This window comes from Macrotis lagotis, chromosome 6 (genome assembly GCF_037893015.1).
Source record: "Macrotis lagotis isolate mMagLag1 chromosome 6, bilby.v1.9.chrom.fasta, whole genome shotgun sequence".
NCBI lineage: Eukaryota > Metazoa > Chordata > Mammalia > Peramelemorphia > Peramelidae > Macrotis > Macrotis lagotis.
In genome coordinates this window covers 231104338-231123842 of record NC_133663.1, presented here as the reverse complement: position 1 = coordinate 231123842, position 19505 = coordinate 231104338, and the positions used below count along the sequence as shown (strand labels likewise).

General features: G+C 35.8%; 1 long non-coding RNA gene across 4 annotated transcripts in view; it reads left to right on the top strand.

The window, feature by feature from the left end:
- The window catches only part of LOC141492064 (uncharacterized), a 41200-nt gene that overhangs the window by 9055 nt on the left and 12640 nt on the right, over positions 1–19505 (top strand). For all 4 annotated transcript variants that reach the window (XR_012469844.1, XR_012469843.1, XR_012469842.1 and 1 more), the window contains 2 exons: positions 4121–4249; positions 4968–5162. This is a non-coding gene — a long non-coding RNA (uncharacterized LOC141492064). The remainder of the gene's footprint in view (positions 1–4120; positions 4250–4967; positions 5163–19505) is intronic.

The window sequence follows — 19505 nt, the reverse complement described above, 5'->3', positions numbered from 1 at the left end:
ATGAAAGAGAGACAGAAAAACAGAGAGAGAGGCAGAGAAACAGAGACAGAGAGAAGAGAATGGCAATTTGATGCTATAGGAAGATTCAAAGATCACTTGCTTAGGAATAATAAAACCTTCTGACCAAAAGGAAAAAAAAAACATGGAGGAGATTATGAAAATGCATAAGAAATAAGGGATGATTAATGAAGCAAGGACAGGGAAAAAATAGGACATGATGAGATCAAGGACGGTGTATCTTCTTCTGAGACAAGATGGAAAGAGATAAAAATAGGTGAAGTGGAAAAGTTTTGGAGAGTGGAGGAGCAGTGTTGAATGAGCTCCAGTTGGATGACCTCAATCTTCTCAGTGAAGTAGGAGGCTAAGTCATTTGGTATAAGTGTCATAGATTTTTAAAAAAAACTGATTTTAAGTGTTTCTCCACATTTGGTAGACCAATTGGCTCATTTCCACAGACATATGGACCATAACATATATCTAAAATTTTACCTAACTAACCATCACACATGTTGATCTGAACTGAAAATTGTATTCCTCTTCTGCCAAAAGATTTGTTAGTAAAAACATGGTCTATGTTCTTGGAGGAAAAAAGCCACTACCCAACTGAGCTTTCCCTATATATCTGTTGAGAGGCAGAATTGTGGAAAGAGTGCTAAAATTAGAGCTGGGAGAGAACTGGTCCTGCAGCCCATCTTTTAAGACTTCTAAGTTCATGACCATAAGTATCTACTTAAATTTTTAGAGCCTCAGTTTTCTCATTTGTAAAATAGAGGTAAGCATACCTTTAATCTCTATTTCTTTTTTCTAAAATGAAAGTCCTTCCTTTTAACAATAATATTCTAGTGGTAGTATGGTATGACTTTATGTCCAAAGAATCACAAATGAATATTGCTCAGAGGACAATAACGAGACATCTGGTGAATGTGAGTAAACTGTAATACATAATGAATAAGGAAATAGGGAGAAGCAGATTCAAGTATACCATCAAAGAAAAGTGTGATTGAAAATGAACATAAGGGCGGCTAGGTGGCGCAGTGGATAAAGCACTGGCCCTGGAGTCAGGAGTACTTGGGTTCAAATCTAGCCTCAGACACTTAATGATTACCTAGCTGTGTGGCCTTGGGCAAGCCACTTAACCCCATTTGTCTTGCAAAAACCTAAGAACAAAAACAAAAACAAAACAAAACAAAAAGAAAATGAACATGGGATGGTCATGCAGCAAGAGCAAGGGATACCCAACAGACAACCCCTTTGCTCTGTGATCATCAAAAGAAAGTAAGGAAGATTTCCATTATATTAGTGGTCTTCCTGTGATGAACTTCTCAAAGGACATGGACAAAAGTTACACAGGAGAGGGAAGATATGAATTAGTTGCAATTTGTATCATGGGAAGAAATATCTACCTTGTTATGATTCCAGATCCATATGAGTATTTATTTCCTAGAGCTGTCATAAAGCTCAGATAAAGTATTTTGTAATCTAAAAGTACCATATCAAGGCATTCCATGTACTCTTTTCACATTAACATTTGTTTATGTTTTTACATTTTAAATTTAATATTTATTTTTAACATTCTTTTCTTTTTTAAATTTTGTTTTAAATTCTTTTCCTCCCTCCCACAATTCTTCCACCCACTGAGAAAAGGCAAATGGAATATCCATTATTTATGTGAAATCATGTAAAACATTTCCATATTAGACATTTCACAAAAAAGAAAAAATTATCCTTCAGATTAGTTCTCTGAAGGTGAATAGCCTTTTTTCATGATAAGCCTTTTGGAATCATTTGACCATTTATTATTTGGGGAAGTTTTTTTTTATAAATTTGTCTCAGTCCTATATATGTATATATGTGTGTGTGTGTATACACACACATACACACACACAGAAGAGATGTGAGACCTATATCAGAGAAACATACTATAAAATTTTTTCATATTACTTCATTATCTTTGGTACCTTTTAGCAAGATATAGTTTCCCTGATTATCTTTTATTTTGTTTGTTTTTTTTGCAGGGCAGTGAGGTTAAATGACTTGCCCAAGGTCACACAGTTAGGTAGTTATTAAGTGTCTGAGGCCAAATTTGAACTCAGTTCCTCCTGTCTCCAGGGCTATCCACTGCACCACCTAGTTGCCCCTTGATTATCTCTTTTAACAAGGTCTAGTTTTGCTTTTGCTTTATTTGCAGTCATGATTGTTACTCCTACCTTTTTTATTTTAGCTAAAATACAATAGATTCTGTCTCAGCTTTTTATTTTAGCTCTGTATTTGTCTTTTTGTTTCAAGTGTATGTATTGTAAATAATATATTGTTGGATTCTGATTTCTAGTTCATTCTTCTGAAAGATCATACTAGTTTGGCTGTATAAATTATTCTTGATTGTAACCATAGCTCTTTTGCCTTCTAGAATATCATATTCCAAGTCCTCCACTCTTTTAACATAGATGTTGCTAAAATTTTATGTGATCCTGGCTGTGTCTCTATGAGATATGAATTGTTTCTTTCTGGATGCTTGTAATATTTTTCCTTGACCTGAGAGCTCTAGAAATGGCTATAAAATTCCTGAGAATTTCATTTTGGGAATCTTTTTCAGGAGGTGATAGTAGGATTCCATCCATATTTTTTTCCCTCTGAATCTAAGTCGTTGGGTCAGTTTTCCTTTATAATTTCTTGAAATAAGTTAGGCTCTTTTTCTGATAGTAGTCTTATAGTTGTTAAATTATCTCTCCTTGATTTATTTTCCAGGTGAGTTGTGTTTCTGATGAGAGATTTCACTTTTCTTCTATTTTTTCTATTTTTTTTGATTTGTTTTATTGTCTCTTAATATCTCATGAATTCATTAGTTTCCACTTGCCTACTTCTAATTTTTAAGCAATTATTTTCTTCCATGAACTTTTGTATCTCTTTTTTTTCCCATTTGGTCAGTTCTGCTTTTTAAGGAATTCTTTTCTTTTTTCTTTTTTTTTTTGTAAGACAATGGGGTTAAGTGACTTGCCCTTGATGAGTCCTCCTGACTCCAGGGCCTGTGCTCTATTCACTGTGTCACCTAGCTGCCCTTAGGAATTGTTCATTCTATTTTTTAAGATTTTTTTCTTCCGTGTTTTTGTACCTTTTTTTAAGGCAAACAATTCTGTTTTCATAATTTTCCTTCATTAGTCTCATTTCCTTCCTAATTATTCTCTATTCCTTTTCTCTTTAACTTCTTGTTGTGTTTGAACCTAATTTGTATTTTTCTTTGCTTACAACTGTTTTCATATTATTGTCTTTTGCATAGTCTTTTCTGTCACCATATTAGCTTTTTTCAGTTCCTTTTGTTGCTGTTGTTGTTTGTTCATTTTCCCAATCTGTTTCTTGACTTTGAACTTTATGTTAATGTTGGTTTCGACTCACCTGGAGGTGAGGAGGCACTGTACCAAGCTTCAGACTTTTTCATGCCCCTATTTCTAGAGGTTTTTCTGGAGTCTGCAAATTTTTGCTTTAAAGGTGGTATGATCTGGGAAGAGGTGTGATCACTGTTCTCCTGGACTGAGCTTTGGTCTTTATCCAGGAAGGGCACCTGGTCCCCTGTAGTCACAAGCTCTATTGCTCCTTTACAACTTAGAACTTGTGACCAGGGCCCCTGCTCCCTTGTGACCCATCACAAATGCTCCTCTCTACCCTAGAACTCTATCAGAACTGTTTATTGTAATTGAATTTCCAGTGAGCCTCAGTTGCACTTAATACTAGCAAAAGGTCTGTTTTTTCTGACCAGTTGTCCAATCCCTTACTGTTTCTGGGTTGAGAGCTTCTGAAACTGCTGTTGCTATCAGGACTGACCCCTGCCTTGCCCTGTCCTATCACTGGCCTCTTTCCAAGTTGTTTTAGGCTGGAAAAATGTCTTAGTCTGATTTTTTGTTGACTTTGCCACACCAAAACTTGATTTGAGTTATTTTAAAATTGTTTGGAAGGCAATGTTGGGAGAGTTCATCTGGGTTACTACCTGTATTCTTCTATCTTGTCTCCTTCTTCCATATTAACATTTATTCATAGGTTTTAAAATATAGATTAGACATAGAATCCTAGGATCTAGTCTAGAAGGGACTTGTAAAGTCATGTAATCCACTCCCCTCTTTTTTTACAGAAGAGGAAACTGTGGTCCAGAGAACTGTTGGCAATCAATACCCAGATGAAAGACTATTCCAAATCACTAAAGATAAAAGAAATGTGAACTAAAACAGTCCTGAGTTTTTACCTCTTGACTATCATATTGGTAAGTGTGACAAAAAAATATCAAAATGGTAAAGTGACTTGGTGCCAAGGTCACAGATATTTTAGTACCAGAGTTGTGGTCTAAGTCTAGATCTTCTAACTTTAGATTCAGTGTTCTTTCTATTGAAAGGACACTTTACAATTCTGGAAAGTCTTTAAGGAGATGGTTGCTAGTTTTATTTCGCAGTTACAAAATAATTTCTAATATGGAACTTCAAGCATTTTATGTTAATTGTTCAATTTGGTAGCCACTCTTAAATAGAAAGGAGGTGAATTTTCTTTTATTTATTTAGAAGAAGCTGGTATGCTGCATTGAGCACATTACATTATCTTCAACACAGGATAATTTTAATTATAATTAGTTGAAAATGCTAAATAAGCCAGAGGGTTAGCAACAGAACCAGAAGTCATATTTCCTAACTCCTAGATTAGTAAACCTTCCATAAATCCAGATAGCCTTCTTGCTGGGTAGGCCAGCCTATGAATCTCTAGTCATTTCTAAGAAAATGTCCCCATTAATAATTTAGGAAAGATAAAACTGCTTTCCTTGCAATCATTGTATCCTCAAATCACTCAAAGCACATGATCTCTTAGGCATATCTGGTTTCTAAGTAGCTGAAGAGTGAAATATGACTGGCCCCTCAGCATTGATTCTGACTCTCCTGCCTCCCATGCTCTTCTTTTTTAGCTAGTGTTTTTTTTTTTTTCTTTTTCACAAGGTATAATCATTCTTCTTCTGAAAGGGCTCAGGAACAGAACTACTTCTTTTTACTCCCGGGAAATCTCCAGTTATTTTGGCATTCTTCTGCCATGGATGAAGACTTGGATGGAGGAGAGAGCTGGCAGAGCTTCTCCATTCCCTGGGGCAATGTCAAGGAGACAGAAGAGGATCAGGAGGGAGAACATATTTGTCAGTAAGTAAGGCCATCAGAGAGGACAACCGGGGTCTTTTTCTCATGATGGTGACAGTCACGTTATCACTCTGTGAAATGAAAGTTCTGAGCAGATACTAAAAATCATTTTCAGGATTGGAAAGGAGAGCTACCTTTGATGGGAAGGGCTGTTGGTCCTTTGCAATGTTTGTGTTGCATGTTTTGTTCCTTAGTATACAAGATGTCCTCAAGTGCACTTTTAGAAAAAAGAAAAACAAAGTTTGATGTTACTCATTGTATATAGTCTGATCATCTGCCAAGAATTATAGTAAAGCTATTTACTTTCTGTCGCAAGAGAAATTGGATGACATATGTGACTAGCTTTAACAAATTTATCTACTAACATTCAAAAGGGTATTTTATATTGGAGCATCTTTTAGAGTAATGAGTTTTGATTTTTAACTCAATCATGTGGTTTTGGCTTTACAGGCTAGTTTATTTTATTCATTTATTAAGGAGATAGAAATTTTTGTTCAATAATATTTCATCAGTTTAACTAAAATCCTTTCCCCTTCTGCTTATTTCTTATCTGGAGAAAGTTCATGTACATCATTATGATGACTAGGGTTCATTTAAATATTTGATAGAGGAAAACCTTTTTTAAGTTACTTTAATTTGCTTATGGGTTTCAGATCGACACCTAAATAGTGATTGTTTGAAATTGGATGTTCCGGACACGTTAGTGACTTGAAAGCTATGGGTCAATTGAATATTCTCAAGGTGATGTCTACATTTCTCTGTTTTTTTACAAGCCACTTTTGTATTTGCTTAACAGATGTCCCTTCAAAAGCTTTTATGGCTATTAAATTTATAAGTTTAGCAATAAGACTATTATATTAATGCCTAGGAATAGGTGAAGCCCCAAAGGTTAAGAGTTAATTTAAAAATTCATAAACCTCATTGACCTTGAATTTTATGACCCCATCTTCCCTTCTGGTTTCCTATAATTGTCTGATTTATTTTATGACAAGATTTGTCTAAACTGCATTGTTGACATTTGAAAACAGAATTGAGATGTTTACTGAAAATATCTTTATCCTGTCATGTGGACTTTTATATTGAAAATTTGAAAATGTTGGCTATCAATTTATGAAACTGATAAAATACTTAAGAAGTGGAAAATATTAGTCTTTGCATTTCCAAAGAGCATTTGTCTTAGTATGAGAGAATTTAATGGATCTGCTAGCTTTTTATTTCCTCTAAATATTTTTTCCTTTTCACATTTCTACTGAGATTCTGAAGATTAAGGTAAGGAAATCTTTGGAATGGGACTAGGTATTCACAAAGATCATCTGCCTTGGGATTAAAACCCAGTAAAGTACTTGAGGGAGAGGATTAATTTCAGCAGACCTTGTTTGACTTATACTCAGTTATATATTCACTAAGAATTTATCCATTTAGGGTTTAAGAAGAATCTAAGTAATGGATGGGAAGCAAAGAGTTCATGTTTTTCTTTTTTCTTTTTCTCTTTTCTTTTTCTTTCAACTAAAACTGTTAAACTAAAATTTGAATGAATTAAAATGTTTGAGGTCAGGTAGGAAAATGTTTGCATTTTATTTTCATTAGGATTGGTGTTTAGGTCCTTTCTTATGATAGAATCATGTTGTTTTTTACCAGAGTAGGTTTATTTAATTAAATACATTGAATTATTTAAAGTAAACTGTTATTTTTAATCTCTTGTTTAATTTTTTTGATGTTTCAAAAGAAATTGTTGCAAATTTACCTGTGGGTCATTTTTTTTAAATGTAAGGAAAAATGTCAGTTTAGAGCATTATGAATTTTGTTTGGGGAATCAAGTAATTAAAGTATTTCTTGTATAAAGATTTTTTCCCTTGTGTTCACTTTATTTTTCTTGCTGTAGAATCTTATCATGGAGCAACATTTAAAACTCTTAACTTTATTTGCCAATCTAACAGTGAGATTCATTGTCTCTATCTTGCCTTTTCATATGCATCCTTGTTATTGTGGAAGATATATTCTAATATAGAAATTCCTAAACCTATAGTGAAGAGGAGCTGCTTGTAATTTCCTAGAATGGAGACTAGTTTATAAAAGGTGAAGGCTTAGGTGGAAATTATATTGAGTAGGGATCATAGATTAAGATCTGAAAGGTCTTTAATTTTGTTTCACAGATGTGAGAAAATGTTCAGAGTCAAGGGACTTGCCCAATGCCATACATGAAGAAGATAAACCCATGCCAGTTATTTGCCATTTCTCATTTGGAGTCTTGGCAAACTATTCAAAGAGGTAGAGGAAGTTTGAATTTAATGCTAGAAAGAACCTTAGAAATTGTGCATACTTCATTTTGCAGAAATAGAAACTGAAACATAGAGGGGAAAAGAATTTGAATAAATTCATATACTAAGTGAAAGAGTAAGGATTTTAATCCACAGCCACTAACCCCCAATCAACTACCCTTTTTAGTATGATAGGTTGATTATTGTGTCAGCAACTACTGTTTATGACATCAACAAATTTGCAATAATGGTTCAAAGTTAGTGACTTTACCTCTAGAAATGATGTAGAAAATTGACTGTAGTAGAAACAAAATCTATAATCTTAAATGCTGTTAAATCTTATTAAATGGGTGGAAGTTCCCTGCTCTGCAGATGTAGACTGACCCTCTGTTGATTGTATCCTGCTTTCCTGGACACTGTTGTTTGTATCTTGTCCCCCATTTTCCTTTTCACTTAACCTTGGCCTAGGTAGAAATGATATGTTGAACTTGGGGTGTCGAGCACCTTGGGGCAGGCAGGACCAGTATATAGCTTGCCATTGGAAGATACCTGGACCAAGGTGTAAGACCACTCCCCAAGCACCACCCTCTGTGGTGTTGAAGGGTGTTTAAAAGATTATCATCGCCTTCAGGGACTTTGCTTCTTCCAGAAGGATGGGGTTTTCTCATGCTCTTCCTTAACTCGTGGAGCACCATGGGTCTTTCACTGTGGCCTGGTTAAGCCAAGCCTGGCTGCCTGTCTCTCTCTCTCTCTCTCTCTCTCTCTCTCTCTCTCTCTCTCTCTCTCTCTCTCTCTCCCCTCTGGTCTCTGTCTCTGTCTCTCCTATTCTCTCTCTTTCTCTCTCTCTCCCTCTCTCGGTCTCTCTCTTATTCACTCTCTCTCTGTCTCTCTGTCTCTGTCTCTCTTATTCTCCCTCTTCCTCTCCCTCTCCCTCCTCCCTTTCTGTGTCTCCGTCTCCGTCTCTCTCTCTCTCTCTCTCTCTCTCTCTCTCTCTCTCTCTGTCTCTTTGTCTCTCCCCCCTCCCCTTGTCTCTGTCCCTCTCTCTCTTTCTTATGCCCCCTCTCTCTCAGACTTCATTTGGCTTGTTCTCAGGCTACTTACTGCTTTTCTTACTAACTTTGGCCTGTGTATTTTATAACAATATTTTGCCATAATAAAATCCTGAGCAGTTTTAACATCCCAGAGAGCTGCAAATTCCTTCATCTTCAGTGGTCTTAAATCTTCTGTCTTCAATCTCTAAATCTTTCTTTAATAATCGGCAACAGTAGCAGGTCTTCCCCCCTTATCCAATTAAAATTAATTAAGATTTTTTTTTCTGCTATTTTGGGCTACACTTAAAATGACAATAACTCTGGTCCTAAAGTACCAAAATTATTGATAAGAGCCGTGAAACAATTTCAGGTCATTTGATATGAATAATTAAAGGAATTTGTAAGCTTTTTGAATTCAGTTTTAGTTAAGATAAACACAGTATTGGGTTCCAATTCCAGCAGAACACCATACCACAAAGGGGAGGAGGCAGGGAAGAATCAATATTGATAGTTCTATGCCAACTCTGCATAAATTCTATTATTTGAACTTCACAGTAGGGTCAGCATTGTAGAATTTGTCTCCATTTTATAGATGAAGAAAGCTTAGAGAGCTTAAGTAATTTGACCAAGGTCAACCATTGTAGGAAAATGGTGTGTTTTGAGAAAAATAATGGATTTGAATCGATGGTTCTAGTTACTGAGAGACACCTTAGAGGCTGAATCTATCTCTACCTTTTTACAGATGAAAAACTTGAGGCTCAGAGAGGTTGTGTATCCAAACTCACACAATCATTGTAGGTATGTAATAGAATAGAAAGACTATTAGATCTGATTCAATTGACCTGAGTTCAAATCCTGAATCTGCTGTTTATGACTTGTATGCCTTTGAGCAAGTCATATGACTTTTAGAGGCCTCAGTTTCCTCATCTGTAAAATGGTGAAATTGGTCTAGATGACCTCTAAGTTACCTTTCAGCTGTAAAGTCATAATTCTAAGTGGTAGCAGAACTGGGGTTTCTTATGAAAGAGCTTCATTGCAAGTAGAATGTTCTTCCCACTGTCCTAGGCATCATCTATGTGGTAAAACTTTTTTTTAAACACACACACACACACACACACACACCCAACTAGAAGTGTTATGAAAACAAGATCAGCCAATACATTAAGAGAAAGAATAATGATTCAAGCAAAGATAGTCATTTAAACTCCAGTCTCTTTAATATTTCACAGGGAATATGGAATTTACCTTCTTGAGGGTGGTCTAGCCCAAATTGGCAATTAGCTATGCTTGTAGAACTCTTAGATGCTATGGAGAATACCAAAGTAACAGAACACTTGGGCCCTGCTTACTTTTTCTTGGAGGAGAGGAAGAACAAATATACAGACCCTTGGCATGTATTGATTTGGCCTTGTGACTGAGGTCAACTTCAAACAAAGTATATGAATGCTAGGAGTATGGACTATTCCTGTAGATGCAAACAAGTAGAATCAGATTTGTTTAGTCTGTGAAAGATTCCTGGAAAAGTTGAGTTTGAAACCAGGTATTATAAAAAAATGGTGGTGCAGTGGACAGAGTACAGGATGACCTGACTTTGTATTTGGCCTCAAACACTTAAAAGTTATGTGACCATGAGCAAGTCATTTAACCCTGTTTGCTTCAGTTTCCTCATCTGTAAATTGAGCTGGAGAAGTTAATGACAAACCACTCTAGTATCTTTGCCAAGAAAACTTCAAATGGGTTCACAGGGTCAGCCATGACTGAAAATGATTGAACAAAAAGTGAAAGAAATAGAGATAGATAGATGGACAGACAAACATTATTAAATGCTATTTGCTAGGCAGTGTGCAAAGCACTGGAAATACAAATGCAAGGAAAAAACACAATTCCTGTCCTCAAGGAGTTTGCATTCTAACTGGGGAAGACAGCGTAAAAAGAATGAGCTGCAAAGCCACAGGGTATAGCATGAAGATGCTTTTAAGTAGGGTTTTTTTTTTTTGATCTTTGGAAAAGCCATTTTACTCTCTAGGTTTTAATTCTCTTGCATGAAAAATAGGGATAATAATCCCCCTCATATTTGTGGTGAGAATAAAATGAGATAACATGTATGTAAACATTTTATACAGCATTAAGTGATATAGAAATATAATATATTATTACTAATTACCTTAAATAAATCTTTTTCAATTCACCATTGGCAAATACTGTTATTTTAGTCTAGATTAATAAAGCACAATCTTAAGGGGAAGCAGTATGTTTGATGGAGCAAGCATTGGAACTGGTGTCAGAGGACCTAGGTTCAAATTTGAGTCTGCCCTTACTTACCTATGCAAACTTGAGAAAATCATTTTCTTTTTTGACAGCTTTTTATTTGCTAGTCTGTAAAATAAAAGAATTGAATAAATGAAACTTAAGGTCTCTTCTAACTCCACAGTGGCTATGACCTTAGACTATTATTTACTCAGCACATGCCAAGGGGGAATGTTTTATGACCAAAAGATCTTACAAAACCAATTAGTATTGGGGGAGTTCTGCCTTTGAGATTATCAATACTGAACCTGACTGAGTTGGATGTCTCTTTTTCTCCATAGCAAATAAGAAGATTCATTGTGTAGCCAAAGTTAGTTGACTTTACATGAAGACAGTTATCTTTTCTATTCAGTTTCCATCACACAGTCTGTCCCCTGCTAACTTCTGTATCTCTATTTCTCTGAAGCTTTTCATTAGAACCAGTGAGAGGTCTTTTCCATGGTCCTAATGAAGCAGGAACCTAGAGAGAGACAATTTAACACCTTGAAGCCCTAGCCATAAGGATAGATGATTTATATGGGGAGACCTTGTTTTGTCTCACTTTAGAGATCTGTGTTCCAAAAAGGCAATGATCAATGGCAAATGGTCTTTCACCAGCTAACTTGATACATACCTAAAGAGACCTTTTTCTGACAGCAATTGTGCCTTGACCTTTTCAAGGCTCACTTTCAGGATTTAAAGATTTTTATCCTGTATTACAGGTAATTGCTGATAGAATTGAATACAATCCTCCCAGTATGCCACATTGAAGGGTTGGGGTTTCCATATTTTAATAGATTTTCCTGGGAAGTGGGGAAAAAAATCAACAATCCACGACCACCCTTATCCAAGTAATTGGAGCTTTCTCACTGGTTAAGTGTCAAGTTTCTGGCCTAGATCCTGCTGGGCTTTTGGGAGTACCTTAACCTTAGCTCTCCTTGAGGGTATGGCTGTTTCCGAGCTATGTGCTTAAGGGCAAGTTTGTATCTTGGGCCAGGAAGTTGGTTGGCTCAAGGAAAAAAAAATGCATTTTATCTTAAAGCAAGGGTTGAGGAAAAATAAGAAGGTGAAAAAGAATGGTTAACCTTTTAATCTTTTGTGAATATTCATTCTTTCTCTTGGTGTTTTTAATCTAAGATAGATTCCTATGTAAGTGTTTAGAAGGACTGGCTTAAAACAAAAACACACACAAAAAAAGGTGTTTGTAAGCAGTGTCTATAATATTGATATTCTGATCAAAAGATAAGGTTTATTATACAAATTCTTTAAAAAGTTGATGATGGCAATGGTGATGCTGGTGATAATGATGATGATAGTAATAAGCAAGGCCATAGAAAATAGCTTAAATACAAATACAGCCATATCATTTGCAAAAAATAAAAATAAACCCCCCAGACATTTTGTCTTTCGTCAAAATAGTCCCTGCCAAAAATATAAAAGAACAATAGTAGATTAGTAAATTGTTCCAGGACAGTTTGTAGTGCAACTATTTTGAATATAAGATAAGATCAAGATTAAGAATTATTATAAACAATTCTATAGTTCTCAAAAATTGACAAAACCTTTTCCCTGAATTCTTTCATTTGATCCTCAGAATAAACCAGAGAAGTCAGCACTACAAGTAATATTATTCCCATTTTATAGATGAGGTAACTATAGCAAAGAGAATTCAAGCAACTTTCTCAGAGTTACATAGCTAGCAAGTATCTGAGATGGAATTCAAAGTCCTCTTGACGTTAAGTCCAGTGTTCTATCCACTCCATTACATGGGTAGAACACTGAACTTAGTAAGAGTAAACATTTTCTTAATTCACACTTTGAATATTGCCCAGTAAGTGCTCTTGTTTGAATTTCACCTCACATATTGACTGGGAAGACTCAAATTGTGAATTAAGAAAATGTTCTCTCTTATTGAGATATATCATAAGAAGTATAAATAAGGTTTTTTAACTATCTTACCCAAACTTGACATATTTGGATTAATTGCATTTTGTGATCAATTTTCATTTTCAGGACCCTCTTTTATCTTTTCTATTTCATTTGAAGCATATGCAGTCTTAAAAAAAATACACTCTAGCACACTGGTGGTTGTGAAGTTAGTCAGTTAAGCATCAGGTTTTCACATGACACCCCCACAACTTTCATCCTCATTACATCTCTGAAATTCTGCCATCTTTATTCCTGTGACAAATCTACTAGGATACACTTGTCAATTTGTGACAAATTAATTTAACAGTATTGTTGCGTACATATGCCATATGAAGTCATGTTGTTAAAGGTTTCTTTTAAAATTTTTTATCTACTGTGAACAGGTCACTGGAGTGTGATTATACTAAGCATCGCTAGACTAAGCTTTCAACTTTAAATGGGTCTGCCTTCTCACCATGCCATAAATATTCCAGATTTATTCCTGTCTCTGAAACTTCATTTATGCTGTTTCCTCATCCCTATTCCTCCTGTACAATGTCTTCCATCTTTCCTTCTTTCTTTTCTTCCTTCTTTTACTATTTTCTTCCCTTCCTCTCTTTATTTCCTTCCCTCCCTTCCTCTCTTCCTTCTTTCCTCTGTTTCTCCTGTTCTCTTCTTTCCTTCCTTTTTTATCCTTCTCATCCTTAAGACTAATCTCAAAGACCTCCATGGTCTTTCCTAAAAAGTTTAGTTCAAATGTATCTTTATGCTAATTGATCTTTCATAGAATTAGTCTATCATTCAATTAAGTTCAATAATTATGTTTTCAGCACCTGTTGTGAGTAGACTTTAGTGCTAAAAGCAGAGGAAGATGCAAAATTTAGACAAGACAAGATCTTGGGCAAATGAAGACTGGAATGAAAGCCATATGTACAAATAATGCCTGACATTTATATAGTGTTTTAAAGTTTATAACTTTCATTTATACACTTTTAAAGTTTGCAAAATATTTTGCATACCATCTTAGTTGATGCTTAAGGCAGCCCTATGAGAACTATGGTTAGTTAATTCAAGTAATTTCCTCACAACAACGTTATGAAGGAAGTGTTAATACAGTCTAGTCCTCACAATCCAGAAAACACTTCACTAAGTTCCCCCCCTTTTATTTTTTTCAATTCATCTTTTCTATAAAGTTGTTTCAATTAGCAACTCTTCTTTTTTGATAGTCACTCTGGCATTCCTTTGATCCTTAATATAGTTGACATAATGGGTAAAGGTACATTTAAAATGCTACTTGTTTCTGAAGATTGGTCATAAAATGATTTTTTAAGTGACTAATGCATTCAAGTTGACTTGTTAATAGTTTCAGAGATGTGTTCTCAAGGAAAATGTTTTCAGTCAGTTTTCTGTTCTCCTTTTCCAGAATCTTGATAGACAGTGGGAAAGATCTGAAATTTAATAGACCTTTAAAAAGACATCATTCATATTTGTAGCCAAATCCTCTAATTTAAAAAAAAGTATCATTCTCTGTTCTAATCAATTTATCTAAACCTTCTCCTTTGTTGGACTATTGCTTAAATAAAACCTTACTTAGGTATCATTTCAGGGGAGAGAATTACTAGGTAAGAACCATCTCTAATATTCTCTTTTCTGAAATTATTATTTGACCTATTTGAAAAACACTACCACTATGAATAATAAAAATAACTAGCATTTCTATAGTGCTTAAGGTCTTCAAAGCACTTTATTTTTTCTCATTCTACTACTACTTGTTTGACCTTGTCAAATTATTTTATCTTTTTGACCATCAATTTCTTCATCTATAAATGAGGAAGACAGAATAGATAATCTTTAAAGTCCCTTTCACCTCTAAATCTTTGATACTGTGTGGAAGTAACCCCTAGTTAGAAAAAAAGGAGGAAAGACTGAGGAGGGAGAGGAAGAAAAGAAGGGAAAGACAGAGGAGGAAACAGTTACTCTAGGAGGAGACTTGTATATGGTACTTACTTCTAGAGACATGATTGTCACAGAAAAGAAAACACAACCAAAACCTGAAAATTTCTGAAAGAAATTGGTCAGATTTTGTGAAAATATAGAGCATTTCTGATTGTTTTAGAATAAAGGTACTCAGCCCTCTTCATCAGACAGTCTTTGAATCTGAGATGTTATAAGAATAACAGTTGGGTTATAGTATTAAATCTCAGTTAATAAACATCACTCAGGAATCAAACACATAGTTCTCAGTGGGACCAAATCAGAGATATTTTTGTTTCTCCTTTCCCTCCAGCTTGAGGAGACACAGGTTAATCCTCTCCAGAGTCCCTTCCCCACACTTTTTGGACAAGGAGGCAGCATATTCTTGCTTCATACTCATTCTTCATCTTCTTCTTTCTCCTTCCTTGAAAGGGATCAGCAGGGATGGAAATGGTCTTTCCATCCCACGCACAGCTGTTGGAAGGAAGCTCTGGCAAGCACCAGCCTTAACTAAAAGAGGAAACCCAGGAGCAGCATCTTTCCCTGCCCTGCTTCTCTTGGTTCACACATGCTTGGAGAAGATACTTCCACATGCTGCCTGATGCATGTGTGTGTCCCAGGCAGTCATAGGAGTGTCTCTTGGATTAGGTTTCATTCTAGCAAGAGCCAAAAGAAGGTTCTTTACAAATGGATCCTGTAACAAAAACTCCAAGTAGGGGTTCCAAGGAACAAAGAGAAGATCACAGTTTTATGGTCACTTGTCTCAAACATCTACCTTAAAGGGAAGGCGAAGCAAACCCATTGAGCTGTTCTCTTGCCCATAGCAATTGGAGATACCCCAAGAGCTATCTGCCTGGCTGGCCATGGATATGTCCAACAGCTGTGTGCCCAGTGTTGTAGGTACAGCTGTTCAGATGGCAGTGCTGTGCAGATCCATCTGTTACATACCCAATGCCAGCTTCCTTATTTCAGGCAAATTGAGCATGGGAGTCATTAGAAAGAAAAGCAATGGTCCAATAAAGTAATATTCAGTGTTTCACTGTCTTCCTTCAATGCCCCCTCCCCTTTACTCTAACCTTTATTTGTGTTAGGGAGCAGTCAAGTCAAAAGAAAAGGAAAGGAAAAAAGAAAAGGAAAAAAAAAAGCTTTGTTCTCAGATTAGCTAGGTGAGTTGGCAGACCCATGATGTGGGGACACATTGTTAATAGGGAGGAAGATATCATGAGAAAGAGTAGGACAATGGAAAGTTCTGGGCAGTAAGGATACCAAGATTCTTTAATTTTGAAGCTTTTATGAGCTTATTGCATGACCAAGGCAAATCATTGTTTTTTTTTAAAATAAAAAGTCAATCAACAGAGATAATGTTTTCACTTTCTCTTCCCTCCCCCCCCCAAAATTGGGGTAAAAAGAAGATCAAAATTATTGTAAAATGTGCATAATCAAGTAAAACAAATTCATTAGATTTTTTTCCCCAAAAACTATATGTCTCATTCTGTACTACATCTCTGCCCTTTCTGTCATGCTTCATTCTAGTTCTTCTAGAATTATAATAGGTCATTCTTGGAAAAAATATTTCAATTCTCTGTGCCTTATTTTCTTCACACAAATGAATTAGAATCATTTATTAATGTGCTAGCACATTAATAGTAAAGATTCAAACACACTAGTATTCAGTCCTATAGGAGCTTATATTATTTTAGGAGGAGATAACATATATTGGGGAATGGTAGCCAAGGAGAGATACTTTGGCTTGTAAAGTTACATGACTAGTAAGTAGAGCTATATAGGATGTATCTGATACATCTTTTCTAGGTGTAAATAGAGGTGATTATAGGTCTAGATACAAAAGGGTGTAGTGGAGTGTATATAGGATCATGGCAGCTGGCAAGAGATAACCCAGAAATAAAATCATTCTAGAGATACCTATAGTTATGGTGTGTGCTTGAGGCAACCATCAATCAAGACATCATGACTTCAGGGAAGGAGTTGTGGGGATGAAATTCAACATTATACTGCATCATTTGATATTTAATATAAATCTATAAAATATCTTTTTCTGACAAGCTTAAAGAAGCTTCTCCTATTCTAGCTGAGGATTGTAATTACTCCCAGGACCCAAGGCATCTACCTGAGCAGGGATCTTTACAATTGTTTAACCTACAAACAAAAACCAGCTGAGCTAGGTCTTCTCCCAGAGACATGTCACTTTGCTTTTTCAATTCCCCTCATCAAAGTTGGGGGGGTGACCTGGTCTACAAAGGAGAAAACTAAGCCAGGGTGATCTTGATTGGAGTAGTTTATTCTAGATAAAGATTGTTAGAGATAGTTTGGCCTCATAACCAGCTTATTTTTCCCAACTGCAACCTCCATGATGATGAAGTAATAGGGAGGAGTTGAGAATTCTTAGCCTACTTCCTCATTAAAATGTCTATCGCCTTGTCTTTGTCGGGGAGGTCCCAAGGATGAACTGACAGGGAGGCAGATTTGAGTTTAAAGAGCTGAGACACTCTGGGTCTTTGAGATCAAAAACCTCAATTTTTTGGTTATTGCTAGACTAACTAATAGATTTAATAATCATACCTGGAATTTTGTCTCTTGGAATTTCATTTGACACAAGTTACATCATAAAGAAGGAACCCTGTAAACCTTCAAGCTTACTATCAGTGTGAACTATGATTAACAGTCTGAAATCTTAATAAAAGGAAGAATGTGGGCAGGTAGGTGGCACAGTGGATAGAGCACTGGCCCTGGAGTCAAGGACCTGAGTTCAGATCCAACTTCAGACACTTAATAATTACCTAGCTGTGTGACCTTGGGCAAGCCACTTAACCTCATTGCCTTGCAAAAAAAAAACCCCAACCCTTAAAATAAAAAAAAAATAAAAGGAAGAATGAACTTATACTGCTAGTAAAAGTCTAAAATATGCTCAGATCAAAGATGACAAACTAATGAAGAATCATGTCAATTAGCTAATTGGTAGAATAAATAAAATCTGGAAATATTTTGTTTAATCCATACAGTTTTTGATTTAGGTCTTTTTTTTCTTTATTTGAATTCATTTCTGTCAGTATACATTAGGCCCTGAGACTAAGTAGAAGACCCTCTTCTACTGTATGAAAGTAGCAGTAACATTAGAGAATTCAAATACATGAAAAATATAGAATTTAAACCCTCAACATCCTAAAGGAAGCCTTACTTATCCTTAATTTATGTTGGACCATGGCTCTATTTGGGATTTTGGTAAGACCTAGGGAACCCTTCTCTGAATAAGCCAAAATATATTATTAAGAAACAGTTATCAAACTATTTTTAAGATCTGCTCTAGATATTTAGATTTATAGCAAAGCATTTATTAAGAATTTACTATCTAGGGGCAGTCAGGTGTCGCAGTAGATATAGCACTGGCCCTGGAGTCAGGAGGACCTGGGTTCAAATCCGACCTCAGACACTTAATAATTACCTAGCTGTGTGACCCTGGGCAAGTCACTTAACCCTGAATGACAATATATTTCCAATGTACCATGCTGCTCATCTTGAGATAATGTCTATAAAGTTCTTAGAATAGTGTTTGCCACTTAGTCAGACAATACTTAATAAATGATTGCTTCCTTCCTTTGTAATTGAAGAAGACCTTAAACCAATACCCAAAATTGTGGGTACCAACACCCAGAAATGTGCATACAATCCAACAGGGTACTGTGGAAAGAAAACTGGAGATGGTGATAGAATGCTTTGGATTCAAATCCCAGCTCTGTCACCTAGAACCTGTGTAACCTTGGACAAGGTCCTCTCTGTAGGCCTCATTTTCCAGTGATAATAACAACAATATATCACATAAAGCATTTATATGCTACTTTCACATTTGTGAAGGGTTTTACGGTTACTGCCTCATTTTAACCTCACAATAACCTTGGGAAATAGGTACTATTACAGATGAGGAAACTAAGGTTGTGGGTAAATGATCTTCCAGGTGCCAGAGACTGAATATGAACTGAAGTCTTCCTGGCTTCAGGTTCAGTTTTCTATCCACTACACTACTTGATAGCTTCATTGATAAAATAATTGGATTGGGTGAGACGCTCTTGATTATAAATCTATGATCCTAAAGAAAACTGAAAATTTATCAGAGAAGCTTGTTCTAAATATTACTTGAGGAAGATGATTCTTTTTGCTATATGAAAGAAGGATCAAAGGTAAAGAGTTTGTTTCAGAAATATAGTTAGTTCAAAGGTGGTCACATTATAATAGACTGGAGCCATAATAATGATGAGGGAGAGGGGGACACAAGGAACATTATATAGATAAAATGGGAAAGGCATGTTGGCATTTGGGGAACCAAGGATAGGGTGAGGAGGGAGGCACAATTAGCTACCTGGCTTCTCACAATCACTGAATGATTTTTTTTATACTTCAGCAATAAAAAAAGGAAGAAAAAAAAAGAATAAATTCATCTGATAGTCAGATTGCATGGCTTATGGATAAACGGAGGGCAGGACCGTGAGGTGGATAGAGCAGCACACCTGGAGTCAGGAGGACTTGAGTTCAAAGCTGTGTGACCTTGGGCAAGTCCCTTTACTCCACTGCCTTGGAAAAAACAAAGAAAAAATAAACAGGTGCAAGACTGGAAGGATGAAATCCTCACCCACTGGTATATCTTATATTGGAGTAGCAAGAAGACAGCTTCTGTATTTTTGTCTTCTATGAGCCTATATCCTCAAGTAATGTGTTTTGTTGTTCCAGAAATTGCTCAGGCATGTAATAGATAGAGTTCTACTTCAGATAAGTTGTTTTTTTCCAGCAGTTGGGTCAATTTTTATGGTTTTGACAGGATACTTTAAATATCCTGAGTTTTTATAACCATTTTTAAAGTCAGCATTCAGGCTTGTACC